The sequence below is a fragment of the Strix uralensis genome, chromosome 4, assembly GCF_047716275.1.
Source record: "Strix uralensis isolate ZFMK-TIS-50842 chromosome 4, bStrUra1, whole genome shotgun sequence".
Classification (NCBI taxonomy): domain Eukaryota; kingdom Metazoa; phylum Chordata; class Aves; order Strigiformes; family Strigidae; genus Strix; species Strix uralensis.
The window spans coordinates 38,554,353-38,578,784 of NC_133975.1; positions in this window are offsets into that span (position 1 = coordinate 38,554,353).

Sequence of the window (24,432 nt, forward strand, 5' to 3'; positions counted from 1 at the left end):
TATCGTGTACAGCAAACATCCTCATCTCACACAAACGCCCCTGTATACCTATTATTGACAGCCTAAATAGCTCACAAAGGGTTTGTAAATTTTTAATTAAGGCAAATGAACACACTTACAGTAACAGTTCATTTTAGCATGTCAGAATTCTGCACTTAAGCAGTTTGACTTGTACAGTTTCTGCATGTTTAGTGCAGTTTACAAAGCAGTATCTTAGTATCTAACTTGCTGGACACACTACTGGAAGGAGAAAAAACTTGCTGCACAACAGCGGTGACAACAAAATTAAAATACTACTCGAAGTACAAAGTTCAAAATATCTTAAAATACAGGAATCTAAGATTATTACATACAAAAACATTAATAAGGCCTACTGAGAAGAATTAAACACCGTTTTCAACCAGAAAGGGTTTCCTGCTGAGAAAGATGGGAGTTTGTCTTATGATTCTAGACCCCTGAATGGATTGTATGCACAACTTCATGGACCACTCCTCCTCTCAGAGTACCCAGCACTACTGTTTAATGATACAAATTAAATATATTACGGTTACAAGACATATCAATGGTGTTGGTTAAGAGTATCAACCTAAGATGAAATAAAGTCCTACCTAAATACTTTGATAGATTACACAGACTTCAGACATACATTTTTTGCTCTGACATTCAGTTGACGGCAGGAACTGCTGTTTCATTCAAGTGAAATAAGTAGCAATAACAGACAAATAATATAATAGTACTTGCAAAGTTGGGTTAGTTGTGCATATTTAATTTTAAATTATAAAATCTGGATTTAGAGATGTTTTAATTTGAACTGCTTGTAGGATGGAATTTCACAATGCCACAGGACATTAAGGAGCCTCTGATATTTTGCTCACAGATTTAGTCATCGACTTTTAGTTTGAAAAGCTAACACTGAAAAATCCTCATCATTTTTTGTTAACTAATGACACAGAGTTAGCAACAAAGGAGTATTTTCCATGGTTGAAATTTTTTAGGATTAATTCTCATTTTCGATTTAGAGGTGTCAGATAGAAGCAGTCATTAAATAAATAAATAATTGTAAAAGTAATTTGTTTACTTATTTTGAAAATGTTGGAAAAACATGTAGTACTAAATTAAAATGTGTCCTAAATATTTTATTCCATGTGTGAATCAGATACTTGGTTTCAGGATCTCCATCTCCAGAACAGAAAATTATCATTTAAAAAAAAGTTTAAGTGTTTTGAATGGAACTGGAACCAATTTAAAAATGCTGTAAGAATTCTTTGCACGTAACTTAGGAACCTAAGAGGTGAAAATGTTAAGAAACTGATAAGGAAAGCAGGTATTATTAAGGATAAAAGCCTACAGCTTATGCTGTAGTGGCCTTAGATGAAGTCTAAAAGAAATTCCTAGAGTCTTTTGTCCCTTTAGAAATAGCTTGTAGGACTTCAGTTTTGGAGTCCAAAGTGCAAATCATCAAACAGTTGATGGTATGTAGCAAATTCCACCGGTTCACGTAAAGGAAGAGATATTCAACTATAGCTTGACAAATTAATTTGAAATAAAATAGATCCGGAAAACAATCCCATGTCTGGCACTTGCTCTAATAAAACCCTGAAAATAAACTCCAAGACTAGTGAAAAGTGCATTTCAGTCACGAGGGAGAGCTTGAACATTTTTTGCGTGAGGCAGGTTCAGAAGGGTCACAGAATGGAATCCCAGGCCTCTGGTGTTTGGAACAGACAATCAAAAACCTAATATTCCCTTCTTACTCTCAGCAGCTGAACTTCTTTGTGAAGAAGTCCAAAACTTAGCATTGGGAAAATTAAACACCCGTGCTCATCTAGATTTCTTTTTAATGTTTTCCAGACAAGAGAAGAGAGTGAGGCAGGAGCCAAAAGGTGTGACATGCTATCCATGACACTATGCAGGTTTGAGAGCAAGTAATTGCTTTTCCATCAGTTTTTTCTTTGTTTGTTTTAATATAGTTTACTGGTTTCGACACTTATAGTCAGGATTACAATCTATAAGGATATATCAGGCAAGTAATTCAATATTTATAAGATACACTCTCAATTGAAAACTAAAATATTTAGAAAAACTATGAAGGATATAATAAAATTACTAAAACCAAGTACTAAATAATGAAAGAATTAAATTAACATTGTTCTCAATTAAAAATCAATACTGTCCAATGCATGTCTTTCATTTCCCTATTCTAATACAAAAAAAAAATAACACCTTGTGAAGAATTCCTGATTAAATTCTTAAGAAAATTTAACATGAGTTATGATTTTTCCATTAGATTTGGAGAGTCTCACTACAGAATGAAAAATGACGATGCAAAACAACGTATAGAAGAAAAAAAAAATCTAGCTGTAAAGGTAAATTAAAGTTGGTTCCTATATTGTGAATGTACATATACAGAAAGAATATGAATTATCAAATAGAAAGGAAATCAAAGCATAAAGAGAAAATGAAAGGCCATAGCTAAATATCTTACAACTTACATGCTGCCAAACATGTCTGGAAGCTAAAGATGTCTAACAGTTAGGCACACTCAGTTAATTACCAGAAACATTAACTGTATCAAAAGTTGAGGAAAAAAGACACTAAGTTTAAACTTAAATAATGTTTATATAGGAAACTATATGTGTATATTGCATTTTCTATTGAGATATACTTATCATTGGTGAAACGGAAAAGTAATAATATTTTCTGTTAGCTTTTTTGGTTTGTGTTTCCCCTTGAATTTAGTGATGTTTGACCTATCTTCCTACAGTGTTAACCTCACAGAGGAAAACTTAAACTGCAATAACAGCCAGTGAAACTAATTACAGTACAGGTAGAAGATGAAGGAAGGTTACAACCTGATTAACTATGGTCAGATTTACCCTTAGAACTGGAAACAAAATTTACCTTTCCATTCTGTTGAGCTATGAGAGAATACTGGGATAACTTTATTAATTTAAACATGTTTTTACAGGGTTTTTTTTTTGTATTACAAATATCATCACCAAATTATAGAACTATACACAAACAATAAATTGGACCAGAAGGTCAATCTGGTCAAAGTCACCTACGTTCCTTCTAAAGGCAGATACTATCTAACTAGAAGGCAGGTACTATCTAACCTTTCTGAAAACACCTTGTTTCCCAAACAGTTTTGCACCTGCCTTACCTTCGTTTTATCTAAACTGCCATCTCCTCGCTTGCTTATAGGAATCTCATCTGAGACAGTATCAACAGCTTTAATAAATTTAAGATATGTGACATCCAGAACTACTTTTCAATCCACAAAGCCCATTATTCTGTAACAAATTCAACATCAATTGGTTTGGTATGAATTATTCTTGATAAAGCTATTCTGGCTGTTATTCGTGTCTGTCTTTTCTAACAATGTACAACAGCTGAGGTTTTTTCCCAATTATTTATTTCATTAAAACTGACTGATTTGTAATTGCATTTTCCTCACTTTTAAAACCTTCCATTCTGTTATTTTCAGAAAACCCATCCATCTTCTCTAAATTATAGACAACTAACACTTCCCTCACATATATTACTTTTTAATTTAAAAGAGGTTTCTTTTCACACAGGACCTTTTTTCAACTTATCTATTCATCATGAATTTTGAAAGAAAAAATTGGGCTCAGTAAGAATAAATCATTTGAGGGTTCTCTGGGTCTTCTACATCGTTTGGGAGCTGGACCAAAAGTCCATTATTTGCACAGCTTGAGTCATGCATCTTTGTATATGTTTTTATACGTGTATGTGTATACAAAATGCAGCAAATAAAAATATTGCTGTGACTTTTATTACGGACTGAGAAAGAATTATAATTGGTGGTATTTTTCTGAGAAAAGTGTTTGAATTTGTAATTTCCTTTTAGACAGTCTCTCTCAAAGGGTTTTTAAAATAATATCAGCTGTACAGAGGGATGCAGCTATTATGGACCTGATTTCTGGAGTGCTAAACATGCATAGCTCCAGTAAAAGTCCATAGGACCTTTATATGATAAACAGCTCTGAAAAAACATGTGACTATGTTTGCAATATTATTTAGCACAAAGCCTTGACTAGTAAAATCAACTTTATTTGGGCAAAAGAGTATGATTAAGAAAATGGGATGAGAATAAAATATATTTCCTTTTAGAATATCTCAAACGGGCAATTTATTCTCCTGCGTTTCCTTCATTTAAAAATGCAAATAAAAAATTAATGCCCTTTAACCACAATTTTCCATAGATTAGCTTTAATTTACAGATGGTAAATTTACCTACTGTAGTCCTTAATGCTGAAAGTAAACTGTGATTCTGATGAAATGCTCTGGTTGTATTTCATACTGAGATCTCTTCTGCAGTTGTTTTTACATCCTTTCTGTTTACTCTGGCTTAGCAGGGAATCCAGTATTAGCAACATACATGAGATCATTTATAAGATGTCTTGTAGACTCAAGGTTACTGTTTGCACTACACAACCCCATGCACCGTTTACTTGGAATGAAACAAAATCCTTTGCCTGCAGACTTTGTAATTGGCAGAAGAAAATTCAGCTTCTTTCTGGGCATATGAGTGTCACAGTGCTTAGTGATAAGGGCAAAATATATTTTCTTTTTCAGGGCAGCAGAAATGAAGTATTAATGTGTGTTAAGCATTGTAAATGTAAACCTGGAGAGTGTTGTCAATTCAAGTCACTATGAAGTAAAAGAAGTGGGCTCTTTAAGGAAGTGCTGGAAAATCAACTGAATTGAAACCTGAGCTTTTTCCTAGGTGTATCTGCATGTGTCCGCTGCAGCCAGTGTTGTGGCTATGCTGTAAGCATACCCAACACAGTTAAAACAATCTATAGTACAATTCATACTACAGCTACGCTGGTACACATGCATGCTGTTATTCAAAAGGCGATTTCAGTAGATTTTTCTCAATTGCTTCTCTCCTCTGCACCAGCACTGAATCTTTCCTGAACTGGTCCCAGTTCAGGAATCTAAAGCAATAAAACCTATTCCTCCCCCACTACTTCTTCCCCTTCTCTACTGTTTTCTTCCTTCTTTTTAGTGTTTTTTGTTGATTTGACTCACTGATTAGGCTAACATGGATGCAGCGTGAGTCAGTGTAAGAAAAGCATGAAGCTGCAGGCAGGAGTGGAATGGCCATGTAACATGTTTTAGTGCCTGTTAGCAGCTTAATCAGCTTAGGGGTATGTCAGGTCTTCAGTCTGCATTTCCAGGTTCAAGTTAGCAATGTAATTTAACAAAGACTCAAGATAGGTTAGCTATCCAAATATATACTGTTTCTTTTGAGATGGATTAATTATCCAAATACGTACTGTTTTTTAGCTGGATTTTGCAGCTTATGATGAATTCTGTAATTCTATATCTGAGAAATGTCTGTAAATAATTTTTAATTAACTACATTGACATTTCAATAATGACTTTACCCTGGTTATAGCAAAGTGCAGATACTTTTAGCCTCACATATTGCAACTCACTATCAAAGTACAGGGAGATTTTTGTTGCTTTGGGTTTTGATGTCCTTTACCTTGGATATTTTAGAATATCTTTATTTTAATATTGGATTGTTCAGATTAAAAAAAAAAAGTAAATTCCAAAACCATGCTCCAGGTACTAAGGTCTGCATTTTGGTCAATGGTGTAGCTAAACAAAATATTTACCTACTGCTTCTATCATTCAATTGCTATTAAAACAAATATGTTACTCCAAATTGCTATCATTGCCTCAATTACAAATGCTTTCACTGATTTATGCACATGCTCAGCCCTTGAAACTTTAAGTTCAAGATCAATCCTCTAATCACTGAAAAAATCTTCAGATCCACTGATACATGCAGTACCATTGCTCCTCCTAAGTCAATGTCTGGCACAGCACTGTTTCCTTCAAAGCAGACCCTGAAGGGGAATGATGGAAAAGCAAACTGGGTGTTTGCCCAAGGCACCAAAGTTTGGGAAATTTGAACGGTGTTTGTTTTATTCAACCAGCTACAGCTCTCTCTGCTGTGTTCCAGGATGCCTCAAGACTTCATGCTTTGAAGCTGCGTCATGGTACAATGACACGGGCAGGAAGCAGGATGCCTCAGGGTAGCCTTGAAGCAGTGCAAAGGCAGTTATGGATAAATGAACATAGCGGACACAAACTAATAGCAAGTGAGTGGTGGGCTGAAGACAGCACGGTGATTCCTAATGGTATCTGAGATAACACTTGTGTGGATAGGGCAGAATTTGGACTTGCCTGCAGAAATGTCTAATCTGAGGCCATTCTGAGCCTCTGGCTGCTGTAACACTTCACTTCTGAAGTACAGAGCTTAAATCAATTTATCTTTCAATCAGCTAACTGAACACTGAGTTTTTCCTTTCCAACTTAAAGCACCTTTATCTGCAACAGACCGCACTTAAAATTGAGTTTGTGCTGAATGTTGTTTTATTCAATTCACCAAATTCAGCTAGTTGAATCCTAGCCAGCTCTTGACTGGGCTGTTCAAAGTAGCCTCCTGCAAGCATCACTCCCAACACTGGTTGCCTTTTTCCTCTTGAGAGCCAAACCACCCATGTACAACCTCCTCTCATTCTCACAGGGGTTTGGACCCAGAAGTCCCTCTCCATTTAGGAAGAGGGTCAATCCTACCCACTTATCTTTAGCTTAGTTCTCTACTTGCTCAAATTTCTGGCAACGCTATAGGATTATAATGTCAGAATGTCTAAAGACTGCACGAGAGAAACCATAATCATTGAAATTAACTAACATAAAGATAGTACTAAGAGATGGCAGTATTGAAAAGACAAGAGAATTAATGAACTGTGCTGCTCTAGGATTTAATATAGTGTAACAGACCTATGGTTGGTAAGCTTTCTTACTACAGCACTGATCTAGGTCTGCCACTTTGCTTAACACACTGTAAAAAGTCACAAATTTAGAAGTAGAAAAATTCTTTCACAAATACTGAAAAAATGAAAAAATGAAAGTGATAAGATCAAAATAATTATTTAGTCCAGTTTAAAAAAAAAAAAAAAAAAAAGTGAAGCAACACTAAAGAGCCTTTGCAAACGCTAATGTAAAATTACTATCATCCAGCTAGGCAAAGCAGTGGCTACAGCAGCTATACATGGCTGTAGGAAGAGAGACCAAAGAAAATTTCTCAAATGACAGAAAAGTCCCAAGGTACCAACATATAGGTGATATTCATTGCCTGTTAGGTGAGTTTGTATGGTTCATGGAGCATCTTTGACTCCACTGTAGCAACTGGCTTTAGTTCTGACATCCCAATTGGATCAGGGGAGCAGAGCCTCCCCCTGAAGAAACCCTCTGGTACATTAAAGATAATAGAAGCTGTGGCTGATGGAATATGCTAAATGCGGTATCTTGTGATTTGAGATGCAATCCAAGCAGTTATTGCCATGTACTGAGAAAGGCATCCTGTCAGATATCTCATGTATCAATTTTGCATAGGGTACAGTGGAATGCAGAGGGCAGGCAGCACCCAGATCCCCAGATCTTCAGGTAACTCAGGATAAGACCAGAGCATATGCAGTTCTCCATTCAGGTGCTGTGGCATGTAGGTCACTGGTGGAAAATAGAGGCTTTGCCTAGTTATAGTAACGAGTAGTGACTACATCTTGTCATAAGCACAGAACATGGAACTAAGGAAGTTTGTTGCCACGCAGGCTCCAGCCCCACAGATGGCATGGGTGGGAATATAAACTGTAAAAACTCAAAGACTTAAAGAGTTAATTCTTGTTACTGTGAGAAGACTTCAAAGAATAGAGGAAAAGAAACAGAGGAGAAAACTAAACATACAGGGACAAAATGATGTAAAGATAATATTTTGGAATTTATATATTTTAATTGGGTGTTACCATTTTATATACATATGAGTATTGATTTAGAAATTGGGAGGACTGCATGAACTCATTCTGAAGGTGTTCAACTCATTTAGCATGGAATGGAGGACAGAAATGAGTCAGAGCTGCGAGTGGGGGGAACAAAAAGGGAAAGAAAATCATGGTACAAGGGTGGTTTGAAGTAAGGCTGAGACAAAGGCCACAACTCTAATGGAACTGTCCAAATAAGGATCTCTCAAAATCTTTATCCATGAATTGAAATAATTGAATTTAAGGTTTAAAACATTTGTACAAAAAACATGGAACCATAAATGGCAAACTCAGGCTTACAAATAGAACCTCCAAGAGAGTGTCTACTTAACTTTGCATATGATACTTCATTACTTAATGACCATGAATGCCACTATATACCCTGGAAAAACTAAAGACCGTGCATGCAAGCATACACACAAATATATGCAAAGATGTAGAGGGTAGGATAAAAGGCTGAAAGACAAAACCATTTATCAAGAAAGCATGTTGACTGCATGTGAAAATGCATTTGGAGAAACAATATATATATCTATATGCCCTTTTTAGGCATCACAAGGAGAACTGTCACATTCAAGGTAGTTGTTTCTACTTCTATACCTAATTCACCCAATATTCCTTGAAAAAAAATCTGTTGCTGCTACAAACATGACTATAAATACAATATGAAAAACTGTATTACTAATTAATATGTACAAGTAGTTAGACCAAAATTGTAATTTTTACAAGATTATGAAAAGAATGCCAAGTTTTGTATAAGTTTATAGTCGACACTTTTTAGATCCATGCAGACACATGTATTTGTAAATATGTCAGGTTTTTGTATGTAGATCATACCCATTTTGTATTTTGCTAGCTGCAAGCTCTTCTAGGCAGGGACTTTGCCTTCCCAGTTGTTTGCCAAGAGCAATGCATACTGTTTGTATTATGTTAATTACTAATACTAAATAGTAATTGAGCTTGCTATTTCAGTAATTTACATCTTGAGATGAAACACAACAGGTTTTGGCCAAGAATATATACAGATAATGATAGAAGAAACTCTGCTGCACCAGCTGGAAATAACCAGTGTAGTTATCAGAAATCAATAAGCACTGTTTATGGACTATTAATTCCTTTTTTTTTTTTTTTCCCCCCTCTAAGTCCAGTCCTGTGTTCCACACACCAAAAAGTCTCAAAACAAAACTAGAATTCAACTTTCTAGCTAATAATATTCAAATAACTAAGAGCTTGCTCAAAACCTTTTTTTTTTTTTTTTTTAAAAAAAGTAACAAGATTCTTGTCAGTTTACATTAAAAAAAAAAAAAAGAAAAAAAGGAATTTTTGTGTTTTTTGTGTTCCTGTCTGCAAGGAACATGATAGATACCACATGCTAATTCTCACAAAAGGAAGTGCTAGAAAAAAAACTCTAGGTGCTGAAGGATCTAGAGGTTTCATCCCAAATCTGCAGAAATTAACAGGGTACTCTCTATACAGCTTAATGCAAAGAACATCCTATACAGGACACCAAGTGTATTTACATCACTAAATGTAGTGATGTGAAAGTGTATTTATATCACTAAACACAGCAAAACACAACTGCTCAGATGAAATCAAGACATATGTACTTGTACAGTAATAGGTAACTCAGCAACTGAATTTACTACTTGCTGAGAGTTCCCTCATGTTTATGCCTGCAGGGATTTGACCCCAAATATCTATTAGAACACTGTATTATTCACAGCAGCAAAATAAGCACAAAACAATCAACAGAAAAACACCTTCATCTGTTGGGAACTTCTAAAGCCTATCCAAATCTCCCAAGGTGGAAAAAACACAATTTTATTTTCTTCTTTCAAACCTATTCTAGATTTAACTGCTGTCATGGTGTTAAGGGGACTTATTAGCTACTATAGAGGTGAAAGCAATTTATTCCTTGTATTTATTATGATTATACTTTAAATAGAACTGCCTCCTAAGACTGAAATAATAGTAACTATATGCCTATATGAAGGAATTTGTTATTCAAAGACCAATTTGCTTTTTTCCCTCTGAATTTGAGATCCTTCACTGGTTATTTACTTTTTCATTGTCAATAAGGAAAGAAACCAACATATAACAGATAGGAAACTTGTGATTTCTCATGAATTAATGAAGATGATATCATAAGGTTTCTAAGAACAATGTAATTATTTTCAATATAATGATCTTGGAACCCCAAAGCTTTTAAAAACATTTAATTCCATTTTCTCCCCATCAGCTTTGAAACACAATACAACACACACAGCTCCCTGATACATTTTTTTCCTCTAGCAAGGATTAGACCTCATAAGAAAACTACCAAATATATATAAATGCACATTTTTATATATATATATTTAATCTTTAATTGAATTAATCTAATGGAATGTTATGTGGTAACCCTCCTGGTTCAACCTATGCTCTTTGTCCCTTTTTCTTACTACAATAATATATTATTTATTAATGATTCCTGGATACCAAAACTTACTCCACTGAACCAATTCAGCCTTCCATTTACTCTCTGGAATCAAGATAAGCTTAGAAAGACAGATTTAACACTAAAGACAGCCTTTTAACATAGCAAAAGACACCATCTCCAAATACAGCAGGCCAACATACATATTTTATAGTAAATACAAAGTTTCAAATTACATGCTCATAAACCGAGAAACTAAAAAAGTTGCTGAAGAACATATCTAAAAATACAAATTTCAGACTGAAATGTATCCCATGTGCTGATCAGAAAGCTTGCCAGAAAATGCACTTGTAAAATCTATGTGAACGATTTGACTACAATACATGGGTTAACAAACCATAAATTCTGACACAAGTGAAAATCAGTGTCAGAAATATACACAACATATTTAGCTCAATACAGCAGTTTTACATTTTAAACTCAGAGTACTTCAGTGAACAAGTTAAAAGTAATTTCTTTTTACAATTGAAACTTTATATGACTGTTTTCCTAAGGGAGTCCAATGGCCTCCTGACCCAATACCCAAGTATCATCAGATAATGATACAACTCATATAACCTCTCAATCAGCCCTCTTAAAAGACTCTTAGGTAGTCTACAATTATGAAATACAATATTCATCTACAGGCAGTAGAAGACTTTGTCAGTTTTGCTAAATCTTTGTTAAATCTGGTGGACCATTTGTGATGTACTGATACAAACCCCAGGCACTTCCACTCACAGGTTGCTTATTTAGTCTCTCTCCTGGATTCCTAAAGCAGCTATAAAATCCTTGTGACCTCTCATACCAACAGCCAAAGTTTTAAAATGCTGAACATGATTAGCTGGGAGGGATGTTTGCTTCAAAACGCAAAGGAAATCTCAGACAAGACTTTGCAAGTGTTTCTAAAATAATTTCAAAATAACAAAACCAGTTGGTGTTTAATAGAATGCACATATGAAAGACAAAATCTGCTTGCTGCTTATATTATGCATATGGGAGTTCTGTTTGTTCTCTAGCATCCAAACACATCTTGCAAATTCCTGTCACCGCATAAAGGGAAGGATCATTAATAAGCTAGGTTGCTCAGCGTGTTAGCAGGGAGGAAAAAACACAACACCTCTCAGAAGAAACCCTCAGAACTCTTGCTCATCATTTGATACAAGCAATCATAAAAACATTCACAGCGCTGATGATGCCTCTTTCGGCAAGGATCAGCTCCACCATGGCACTATAGAAGACAGGGCAATGATGAGATTTTTTGCTACCTCTGATTCTGTGTCTAGTGCTACCCCCTGCCTCTGCTTCCCTCCTATCTGCTTTTCCTTTTACGACCAGCATCAGGTTTACATATTGAGCTGTTCTGCCTTCATATACTGATTAGTCAGACTACAGAAATGATTCTACCAAAGAGGTAATAAACTTAATACCTTTGGTAAGGATGACTTCCTCCTGGCACACAAGACACATCCGAGTCATCCACAGTTTCCCCCAACATGCTTATAAACATTCCCTTAGAATGTTGTGAAGGTGAGAGAAATAAAAAAAAAAAAAAAGCCCTGTAGAAGAAAACTTTCTTTATACACAGTCTTCTAATTTTTTTGTCTAAAGATGTTTCATCAAAACACAATTATATTTTTAAAGCAGAAACTTTAAGAAACAGAAAAAAAAGTAAGAAAAAGCTTAATTTTGTATATAGCGTTAATTGCAAAGTCAACAAGAAGTAGGAAAGAAGATTATGAAACACCTGATGAAACAAAACTAGAAAGAACTAGGCTCTTAAAAGCAAACATTATTCTAAAATTTCCTGTGATTACTTAAGATAACCTTTCATTACAGAAGGACAATGGCAATTGATAGAAGAAAGTATAAGGGAAGTACCATGCCTTAATGAAGATCCAAAGAAGACAAAACCAATTTCATCAAGCTCTAAATTTCAGATAAAGTTTTCATTTGCCATTTCTTCAAACACACTACAAATTGCAATTTTAGAGACACACAAGAGAAGATTCAACAGATTTTATGAATTAAATATTATAAAATAATACTAATTTTCTTGGTCGCTTCTGAACTACTGTTAATAATCAGTTTTGCTAGCACATAAAGGAAGTTTGAATTCCTTTATGTGATTTCTCTTGCACTGTAATATGGCACTTTCCTTCCAATAACACTTCCTATAATTTTTCTGATACTGTTTTAATCTTCAGTCACACATGTTGCAATATCATGATACTCTTTGATAAAGGACAGGTTTGTATTTAATTACACAGACTGAAGGTATTTTAAGAAATTGCTGCAAAGAAATACTAGTCTTCCATAAAAGTAATGACGCACTATATTATTATATTTTGAATATAAAGTATTGGATAAATAAAAATGAATATTATTACACTACATTCCAAACAACTAACTAGCAAATGGCTTCTTACTAAATAATAACTTTTTTTTTATAGCAAGAGAACTGTATAGCTTTGTGATAGTTCAGTTTGAAATGTTTAAGAGGGAAGTTACAAATTTTGAAAGGGTAAGATTTAGCATTAGCAGTCTTGGGCAAGCCTTCCTAATAAGACAAAAAGACATGTCCATATTTTTTTTCACGTGAGAAAGTTTGTTTTGGTGTGTGTCTCTTCAAAAAACAAGTCAAACCTGATAAATCATGGTAAAACTCTGGTCATTTGAATAGTGAATTATGCTTTGAAACAGTCACACAGAATTTGACAGTATATGTTTGATAAAAACAATGTATAAAAGTCTACTTTACGCTTGTAGAAGTGGCTAAAGCATAACTCCTTTTAAAATAATATAACCCAGTTATTTTTAATAGTTGCTTCCAAGAAGGAAAATACCTGTAAAGTCTCAAACTGGGCAGAGTTTGACTCCAGATATTAAGGAGTTTCTTTATTTGTAGTTTTTGAATGCCTGCTTGGCCATTAATTCCATATTTCTGCCAGCTTTTACCTTGATTTTTTTCCTCTATATTACAAGACCTTTCTTTACAAGGTACAGTTGTACTGTATATCAACTGTCTAATCCAACGTTTTCCAGTCTAATGCTAACGACACTGATACATAATTTTGATGCCTGGGATCCTAACCTTTCCTATTATAAGAAGGCCCTTTTTGGTTAATATGTATAATTAGTAGATAAGCTACCCATGAAATTCCTATGAAATATGAGAAAACATAGGATAAGTTTAATGCTGCTTCTAACAAGATAACTGATGGACTAACAGATGACCTTTTTAGTGGCAAAATATTACTTTAACTGAATCTTAAGATAGAAGGGTAAAAGACTAAGTTTACATAAAAAATTGCTACGAAAAAGCAGTGGAGATATATTGCTTTTTCTCTTTAAAGAACCAAGGTTTGACTAAAATATATTACATTTGTATTATTCTGCATAACTATCAACTGTAATAGGAATTTTTGTGTTAGTTTTATATTTGCAATCTCTACAAATAACATGTTTTCTGAAATAAATTTTAGTAGAAGTTACACTGGAGCATCCCTTGAGATAGGAGAAAATACCTTCTTTAAAAGTAATCTCAGGAATGAGGATTAAAAAGATAACGTAAAGCTTCATTTCTTTAATCTTATCACATCTTTGCTCCCTCATAGGAAACGAAGCGATAACTACTGTAGAAAAGAAAAACACACTGCAGACAGATTTCAAGGCTGCACCTTTTTATATCAGTTGGTGGAGATCCAGAAAGGAGGAACCATGTTTTCCTTATTTTTACTTAATGTGTTTCCCCCAGTAAAAATATTTGTAAAACGACAGGATTAGAATGCAAAGACTTATACAGAATCCTATAGAGAGGAGCACTGAATGTTGGTAAGAGGTACGTATAAAACACAGAAGATATTAGAAGGTGAGGCTGAAACTGGAGAAGCAAGGACAAATAACTGTTTTTTTGACTGGTGCTCAAAGAACTTGTAAAAAATTATATGGTATGTGCAACAGTGGGCTGACTGACCCAGACAAATGCATTCTAGCTGTATGTCAGGGAAGGTGGTCCTGGGATATATTCAAGTCAGACAGTGCAGTGTGAAGTTTCCTGTATTGAATATAATTGTCTTCAATATTTGTTGAATATTTATGAAGAATAAATTAATAATATTTCTATATATTTCATTAGCCACATTATATTGTGAATTATTTATCTGTCATAACATATCTGTAATTTTCTGTCAACAATTTTATCACTGAGATACCTGTTAACATTTGTTTCAACTGCTCCTAAAGAACTGGAAGTTTTGGGGGTCATACCCTGTTAGTGTCTTCACACTGAATTGCAGAGTAGTAGAATGCAATTATCTACAAAGTGTTTATCAATATGAACAAGGGTTCCACAAGCTGATGATTTACAGAAAGCAAGCTGCTCAATTCTTACTGTAGCTGTATCTACTCTTTGTGCTCTGGGAACTATTCTAAAACACTAATAAACACCATTTCTAATATCGCGCAAAATACGGACCATACTGCATTTAACATTATTTGAAAATTATATTTGTCTGTATGAATGACAACCTAAATTTTGTATAATATCTGACAGTAATGTAGTTAGTATTTCAGTACAGAACCATAATAATTTTAAAGGCAAAATATAACAGCAAAGAGTAATGAATACCAAAAGATACAACTAGACAGTATTTAACTAACTACCAAATTTATTATTTTTTTTTCTTTCCAAAGAAAAATTACAGATAAATAAGTCTCACAAATGTTTTAGGAAAAATGTCTAGGAAATTAAAATCCACTTACATTTTAAAGTGGCAGATACACACTGGTGGGTCCTGGTGGATAAGATGAACGTGAGCCAGCAATGTGCCATTGCCTCAAAGAAGGCAAATGGTATCCTGGGCTGCATTAGGTGAGGTCAAGGGAAGTGATCCTTCCCCTCCACTCAGCAATTCTGAGGCCACACCTGGAGTGCCGGGTCTAGTTCTGAGCTCCCCAGCACAAGAAAGATATGGAGCTACTAGAGAGAGTCCAGCAAAGGGCCACTAAGATGATTAAGGGACTCTCATAGACTCCCAAGATGACAAAGGGTGTTTCTAGGAAAAGCTGAGAGAGCTAGGACTTCAGCCTGGAGAAGAGAAGGCTCAGCGGGGATCTCACCAGTGTATGTAAATACTTGAAGGGAGGGTATAAAGAGGACAGGGCCAGGCTCTTCTCAGTGGTGCCCACTGACAGGACAAGCGGCAACGGGCACTAACTAAATGTGGTACACCCACCCTGATGAAGACGGGGCTTCCTGGCTGTTGAGACATAATGACTGCTGATTCCTTCTTTGTGCCCTTGTTCTCAGGTCTTCATGGTAATTGAGGCCCTCGGCCAATGGGAGCTGATACTGACCGCAGATCAGATTTGGCTCAGGTATAAATGGAGTCCCCTGCGGGAACCATTTTGAGCTGGTCCCCTCTGGAGCAGCACACCTGTGGTCAAGAACTCTCCCCTTGAATTGAAATACTGCCCAAGGAAACTCCTTGAGGTTGAGAGCCCTCACTTTTTAGGTGAGTGAGTGTGTGTTGTTAAATCCTAGGAGTTTATTGAATTGATTGTGCAGTAATAGCTTTTCCTTTCACGGACATTTGGATCTGCTGTTTATGAATAATTGCTGGAGTGCCAATTGATTGTACCTAAAATAAATTTTATTTTGTCCTGCTTATTTTGAGACCTGCCACAACACTGAAACACAGGAGAGTCCCTCTGAACATCTTTTTAACTGTGACGGTGACCGAGTACTAGAACAGATTGCTCAACAAAGTTTGTGGAGATGTGGAGTCTCCATCATTGGAGATATTCTAAAGCTGTCTGGACATGGTTCTGGGCAACTTGCTCTAGGTGGCCCTGCTTGAGTAGGGGCATAGAATCAGATGACCTCCAGAGGTTCCCTGACAACCTCAACCATTCTGTGACTCTGCAATACTACCTTTACAAATGAAAATTGAGTTTGTTCCTCTAAGAACCAAAAAGTTCATTGACTTAATTATTAGTGGGTTTGTGAAACCTACCAAGAAGAACCTTATCTACCATGGAAGTCAGGATTTAACTAATTATCAGCAGAGATTGATAATTATTTTAGGGGAAAAGAAATAAATTTAACATATACTCTAAAGAAAAATATTTAGTTTACCCTTTTTGCAGGTACCTATTCACATTTCACAAGAAAAATCTGTAGAACTGGCTTAAGCATGAATTCACACTAGCTAGATCTTTGACAAGTTTGTAGCTGTCATTAAGTAAACAAAAGAAACAAAAAGCAACTAGGAATAGTAGCATAACAACAAACAGTAAAAACAGTGCAGTTCTTACAGCTTGAAAGATTTGTTTAGAACTTATACAGATGACTGGAATTTGTTTTCATAAATATTTTATTAATAAGATCCTGTAAGAAGTACACAGGGTTCTGATCCTGAAAAGAATTGTATGTTTGCTTAATTTGAAGCATAATCCTCCTAAAATCAAAGTAATCAAACTAGGAAAATATATATATAAGTATACATACATGTATTAGACATATATAGAGACATATGGACATGTATTAAGACCGATAACAGTTTTCAGGACTCAGGCTTATATTTTTCACTGCAAACTGCTAAAATCAGTCAACTCATCTTACACATTTCACTTCTATTTGCATCTTGCAATACGGCTACTCTTCACACACATGCACATTACAGCTGAAGAATGGTCAGTGGAAAGAGCAACAGTGTTTCCTTTGAATCTAAATTTTACATATATACTCTAAAGCATTTATTTGAAACCATGCCTCAAATTATAAATTCTATCATTCAAGTATTACATGTACAATTTATGTACACAAAACCCCTTATAGTCCTTTTACAACAGGAGAGAAATTTTAAAAGTCATTTTAGACTCTTACATTTTGTCATTAGAAGTAGCGTCAGTGTCTATATATAGTATTTATAATTTGAGTAAGTGGCTTTGCCTCTTAAAAATAACCCCAAAAAACCCAAACCAAAGCAACTGCTGTCTGACAGGCAGGATTTTCCAATCTCATACTGCTTTAAATTTGAAATGAATATATTTTTCTTAAACACCACCCCCCCCAAACAAACAAACTAACAACAAGCAAGCACATTTACAGAGATATAATATACAAAGAGATTCGAAAAACAAATGAGGGATGTGCAATAGAGCAGGAAAATGTAACCGGATTAAATTCTTCTTCTGTCTGTAAAATGACATTTCATCTCTAAATAGTAAGTACTATACCAAGAATTCTAAATTATATCAAAGGCAAAAATATCAAAGACAAACACATGCAGTGCTTATTTTTCTGTCTTCTTTTAGGCATATGATTATTTACCACCCAACAGGTAATTATCCACTTTTCCTTTATTCTAAGCATCTATTCACTCCTCTAGAGAATGTGATTTACATAAAGGCAATCTCCTGGGAGTTTTGGCTCTATCTTAAAAATCACGATCAATTTCTGTGTAATCCAGCTGGATATGAAGCGAGATATGGCACATAGACGAATGGAAATGCAAGAAGCACCAAAGCGTGAAAGAAAGTCACCTTGAAGGGCTGATACTGCAGCATATTTTGTCTAAGGTTTCATAGCTACATTACACATGCATGTTCAAAATATATACTGCCTAAGCATAAACTATATGAACAATCACCTAATAGAGCAGCTAAATGTTACCAGAATGTACACCCTAGCAAGGTTAGGGTGTAAGTAAATTATGCCTTATTGATAATTTGTTTTTTCTCTAAGTTGAGAAATAAACTCCTGCATATGGCTTAGATAAAACTGGATAAAAAACGTTTCCTTTCCGCAAAGGGCACCTGTATCTCATCTGCCATAAAAAGGCTACAGTGTATGGACTACCTTTCTGAACCAAGAAGAAAAGGTACAAGGTTATCACTTTTGATTAATAGCTTTATACCTCATGATGATGTTGTCCTAGAACGTGAATTTGTCCTCCTATTTTGGGCATAAATGTTATCCCAGCCCTTTGCTGGTTCTCCCCTGCCCACCTCTCCCCCCAGGCCTGCATTCTGAGAATAACATTAGGTTATTTGTTTAAAGATGTTTTTCTCAGAAAAATTCAGTACAGAACTCCCCACCTAAATGGTCACTTAAAAGAATAAAAACAACTGAATTCCACACTCTCTCTTTAGACTTATGCAGCTGCAAAATGCCTTTACATCCTCACAAGCAGCACATTTCAGAAATTCACTCAGTTCCTGAAGACTGAGTATTTAAAATGATCGATTCATTACCAGCAGGGAGGAAGAAGAGGAGGTTGAAATCTTATTATAAATCCTTTTACTGAGACAGTAACCCATACCTATTGATAAGAAAAGGTATGAAGACCTAACATCTAAAGAAAACTCCTAATCTCTCTAATGATTAACCATGGTACAACATACCTTAATATAAATTTAATAGCTTGAACAGGTTTTAGTATTTGCTATGAAGGCATGTTGATGACATTGAAAATAGAGATACATATAATTGCATCAAGTCATAAAAAAATAGCAAAGTTTAATTATATGTTATCCTTAGTCATATGAATGTTTAGTGAGAAACATATTATGACATTATTTAATTGCTTTGTAAATAAGATACATATAGAATGGTATACAAAATTGTGCCAAAAATCTTATTGTTTGGTAAAATGAATTATTCACTCTCAACAGAAATTAGAAGAAGCTTTTTAGAAAAATTTCCAAGCACTAAAATGTCATTTATTTAATTCAATGTAATTCTAAAAATTCTGAGACTTAACCTAGAAATCAGGGATTTATTTTTTTAAAAGATACATTGACTCTAAACCCCATCAAAATAGACAGAATACAAGACTGATGTAGAGATGGATAAGTGGTGTTTTTATAAGTGCATAAAATATTAGAGAAGGTATTTACATATATTTAGCCAAGATTTGAGGGCAGTATTTGTGCTTTTTAGCACTATACAGATCCCCATGCATTAAACTATAACTTTAATCTATTTTTTTTTTTCAGAGGGACATAAATGTAACCACCATACATGTGTCATAAAATAACTATATGATTTATTTGAGAATGTGAAAGTATAAGAATAGCCAGGTTTAACCGTGGTTGTTGTCTTACTACGACATATAAAGGAAGAAGCTAGTTTGTTGCCTCAGCCATGTACCACCCACCTACACATTTCTAGATTCATTCCAGAGCAATGTAGACTTCTCACGTAAAGTATGCATAGGCTAAAACCAAACCAAAACCAAAATTTTTGATCTTGACTGCAGGAAAGTTAGCTTTCCAACATAGCCCCATACCTAAACAGGTGGACCTTTTGTTCTCTCTTCCGTCACAGATACGCTTAGCTCCCTGAGACAATTTTTGTGAAAAGTATTCAAGAATATTGTGCTAAAAAAGCCATGAAAACAAAAATGAGAGCATGTTGGACTACAGCTTTCTTTAGCACTGAACATCAACCTAAATGAGAAATCATACATTGCTAGCAATTTAGTCAGTGGTATTAGCAGAATAAAGGAACAGAATTTGAAAGATTACTGTTGAATGAGATAAAATGTGAAATTTAAAAGCCCTTTAAATAATGAGTTTCTTGCTGTTAAAATTTGCTACAGCTAGATAGCAAAACAATTACTTTGTGACAGATTGTGGGGAAAATGGCAACTTTATTTAAAGGGTAGACAAATTTAATACACTTATTTCTTTCTTTATTTTCTCCTTTGTATTGCCGTGCTTTCTGAGTGAGTGGCTGTCAGGGACTTCTATGGACGATAACAATACAGTAACAAGGGACTACAAAACATGGTGTTTCTATAAGTGAACTACCAGTGGACATGCACAATGGTTTTGCTTCTTTTATAAAATCCCTGTTAAGAGTTGGTCAGGAAATAACATTTTTCCTTTTGAAAAGGAATAAAAATCACCAGTGATTCTGCTACTCTTGTAAGCCACTGTTTAGGGTGCACCGGCCTCTTTTCTTTTTTGTTAACTCTGCAACAGTAGCTAGGGATTTTTATTTTCTTAGAAATACTACTCAAAGTTTTATGAAATCCTTGTCTAACTGAAACAAAGTTAGGTAAAGACAGTTTGATGGGTTTAATATTATTTAATGGTTAATAAAAACTGTCTCTGTATCTTGAAAGTGAATTCCTTCGTTGCCCAATTATCTTGCAACAGTAATCTGTGTAAATTTTATTTCCTGCTGAAACCACAGGGATTTCTAGCATGTTTGCTGCACAACACGGAAGATTTGCAGCATTTTTTAAGTGGTCCAGCAGTAGTTAGTTTCTTTTTTTGTGTGCTTTGCTAAAAATGATCACAATTCACATGCAGTAAAAGTTGAAGTTTGGCTTTATTTATAGAAACTTAAAGTTTTCAGTTAATTTTGATCAATTGTGGATAGCATTTGTCTACAAGTCCCCCTAATAAATGCAATTAATTTAATTATCTTTTCCTGTGGTTGGCTAAATGTGATAACTGTGGAGGGTTAGGATTTTTTTGGTGGGGGGTGTTGAGGGTTTGGGGTTTTTTGTTTGTTCTGAAAGGAAGTAAATTATACACTTAAATATGAAACAAAAAACACAAAAAGAAAATATCATGCTCAAACAGAAACTATTCTATGGTTCTACATGTAGTCTCAAATGACAAAAAGCCTATGTAGTAATTTGCATTATACTTTGACATCACACCTTACCACCCTTGAAATAGAGAGTATGCACTTTTACAGCTCATTCACTTCTGTTGTTTGAGACTACATGTAGAACCATTGAATAGTTTGGGTTGTAAGGGACCTTAAAGACCATCTAGTTCCAACCCCCCTGCCAGGGACAGGGACACCTTCCACTAGATCAGGTTGCTCAAAGCCCTGTCCAACCTGGCCTTGAACATTGCCAGGGAGGGGTCAGCCACAGCTTCTCTGGGCAACCTGTGCCAGTGTCTCACCACCCTCACAGTAAAAAAGTTCTTCTTTTTATCTAATCAAAATCTATTCTCTTTCAGTTTAAAACCATTATCCCTTGTCCTATCACTACATACCCTTGTAAAAAGTCCCTCCCCACCTTTCCTGTAGGCTCCTTTTAGGTACTGGAAGGCTGCTATAAGGTCTCCCTGGCGCCTTCTCTTGTCCAAACTGAACAATCCCAACTTTCTCAGCTTGTCCTCATAGGGAAGGAAATAATTTTAGTTAGACCTTTAAAGAACATTGAGATATAGCAGTTTCACACAATATTTTAAGTAAATGAGGTTTCCAGTTGATGCCTATCAGTCCGTATTTTGAATGGCTGATATCTTTCACACTTTTTATTTTGTTTTTAACTCTTCATTTGTAAGTGGCCTCTGTTGGTGGTTCTGAAAGCTCCTATAATAGCTTCTTACAGGCTCAACCCTTTTTTTTTTTTCCACTTTTCAATAATGTTCCTTAGACCATCTAGGACTAAACACTTTTCCTGTATATAGCTTTACACTAAGTTCCAGGGTATTCTACAGAATTTTCTCTGAACTTCTATATTTAATATTATAGTACTTAAAGGACTTGTCTGAAAAAAAGATGTAATAGGTAGACCGAACAGGCTGGATAGTGATATTGTAAGTAACAATTGAGGAGAAATTAAGAAAAAGAAAACAACCTCTGCAAGTCATGCCTGCCAATTTCTCATCATTAGTCACCTATAATACTGAATAAAAATTGTATGTTGAATGAAATATTTTACTGTTCATTTCTTATATTTAATTGCACTCTGAGTTGTCAGGTACCAGAATTAAACTATATATTTTTTAAAAAAAATTATCTGCAGTTCTGGAAAGTATATTGGACAATTTATAAGGGTTTTGACAAATATCAGAACACCGAGTTAGTTGAGAATTCTTGTATTAGAAGGAAGACACCAAACAAGGTTCAATGTCTGAAGGTTGAAGACAGATAAAAAGCAGACTATTAGTAAAGTATACTTTATAGTGAAAATTTAATATCTTTCTCATTACCTGTCTTGAATTGCTCTGAGGTCTCTTTAAATCTGTATCAGGTAACTTTCCAAAAGATATTCTCACACAGAACTCTGAACATTACAGAAGCTGTCATTTACTGTCATTTATTTGCCTTTATTTAAATGCTATTTATAGCACAAGAGTGGTTCTTGCTTTCTGTGGTTATTTCAGACCAAGATTTTGTCGTCTTTTTTTTTTTTTCTTTTCCTCCACAAGCTCACTTTTTTAATGCTCATTATTATTAAGCAGGTACTAACACCAGTTTTGAACTCTCCAGTATACAACATACTGGAGGAAGTCCAACCAAAAGCTACCAAGATGGTTAGGGGCACAACATACAAGAAGATGAAAGAAATAAGTTTGTTCAGAATTAAAGCTAAGGGGAAAACCTACTGTTTACAACTACATAGAGAATATTAAGTCAAGCACTTCTCAGAGATGCACAGCAGAAGTATAAGAGACAATGGACACAAGTTAGAACATGGGAAATTTTAACTCAATAAAGGAAGAAAGCTTATTCACTGTGAGGGCAGTCTGTCTCGGAACAGGGACTAAAAGAAGATTGTGCAACATCTATCCTTGCAGATATTTGAAAACCCAATTTTGCAAAGCCATGAGGAACCTGCCACAACTGTCCCTACTATACCATGAGGTTAGACTACATACCGTCCATAGGTTCCTTTCAACCTATATGATTTTATGATTCTATGGTTCTGAAAATGTTGCCACACAACTAACTGGGGTTATTGAAAATATTGCTATCCAATGGGAGAGTGAAAGTTATATAAGATGATTTTCATGAAAGCACTAATAACAACTTTAGTATATGTTAAAATCCTAAATATGAATCAGCTCAATGAACCCTTTGCTGTTTGTTATTTTTCACTTGTATGTCTTATTTTTCTTAAAGGCTGAGATGCCTTCTTCAAATTTCTTGAAAACCTGGAAAACTATGAAGTACAGAGCTGATAAGGTTGGTAGAGCATGAAAAAGAAATACATTTTTTTTTTTCCTTCTTTTCCAGGAAAAGATTTATATATAAATCATCCAAGGAAACAGAAGAATAATTTTCAATGAAAATATTGGTAACCCAAAGCCTTTGCAACATATGTTTTTTAAGTGGTAAAATATTTGAGTTATTTTTAATTTTATTAAATCTCTTCTATAGATTATATAGCAAACATTAGGAAACTCATATTTGCAATATGAAATAATCTGACTTTAGAAGCTGATGCAAATTAAATTTAAAGCTTTTTATAGCTTCGTTTACTATTCATATATCAAGGCAAGAATTCAGCAAGCAATCAACATGAAATATAAAGTGAAAGTACTAGAAGTAAATCATTTAAAGACTACTTAAGACAGCAAAAGTACCTTAGGAAGAAACTGGGAGTACCTCTGAAAATCTCAAAAATTACATCTTAAAAGCTAGAAAATTATCATATGATAAGGTCAAGAGTGGTAAAGTAGATAACGTGTTTCATGAGAAGCATGGTTAATGTGCAGCTGGGTTTTTAACAATTTTTTAAAGTATAAGATATGGGGTAAGAATTCTTCTGACATTGGGGTGTTTAGTTCCCTTCAAAATATGACATAGTAATCGATATAAGAGTTGATTTGAGAGCTGATACACAGTGCTTAAGCTATTTACTAGAATGTATCCCTGAGTGAAAGCTTGCATATATTCATTTTTGATTCATTTTTTGCCGAAGAACTATAAATTACTGAGCTTCTTTAAAAGTCTGCATTATTCTATTTTAATTATAGATGTCTAATCTTTCATCATCTCCACTCCACTATTAAGCTTCCTTATCTTTACATATCTTCAAATAATATTTTGATTTCTACACAGACATTTATCTCAGGTGGTTCATAGCACCCCAAACTGTCCATGAAAACAAAACTGGAAAGTACGTGAAAAAGAGATTAATTTTGTATTATCTGTGTCTGCAATGGTTTGCAACATGCATGTATTCACAAATAACACAGAGGATTTCTTATCAAAACAAGTGACATGAAGTATCAGGCTGTGGCCATCTACTTTTATCCAACAGCAGTTTGGCCAGCTGCTGACTCTTGATCCAAGTCTGGTAAAGCTCTGCAGGAAATCTACATCAGAAGAAAGGAAAGGAGGGAAAT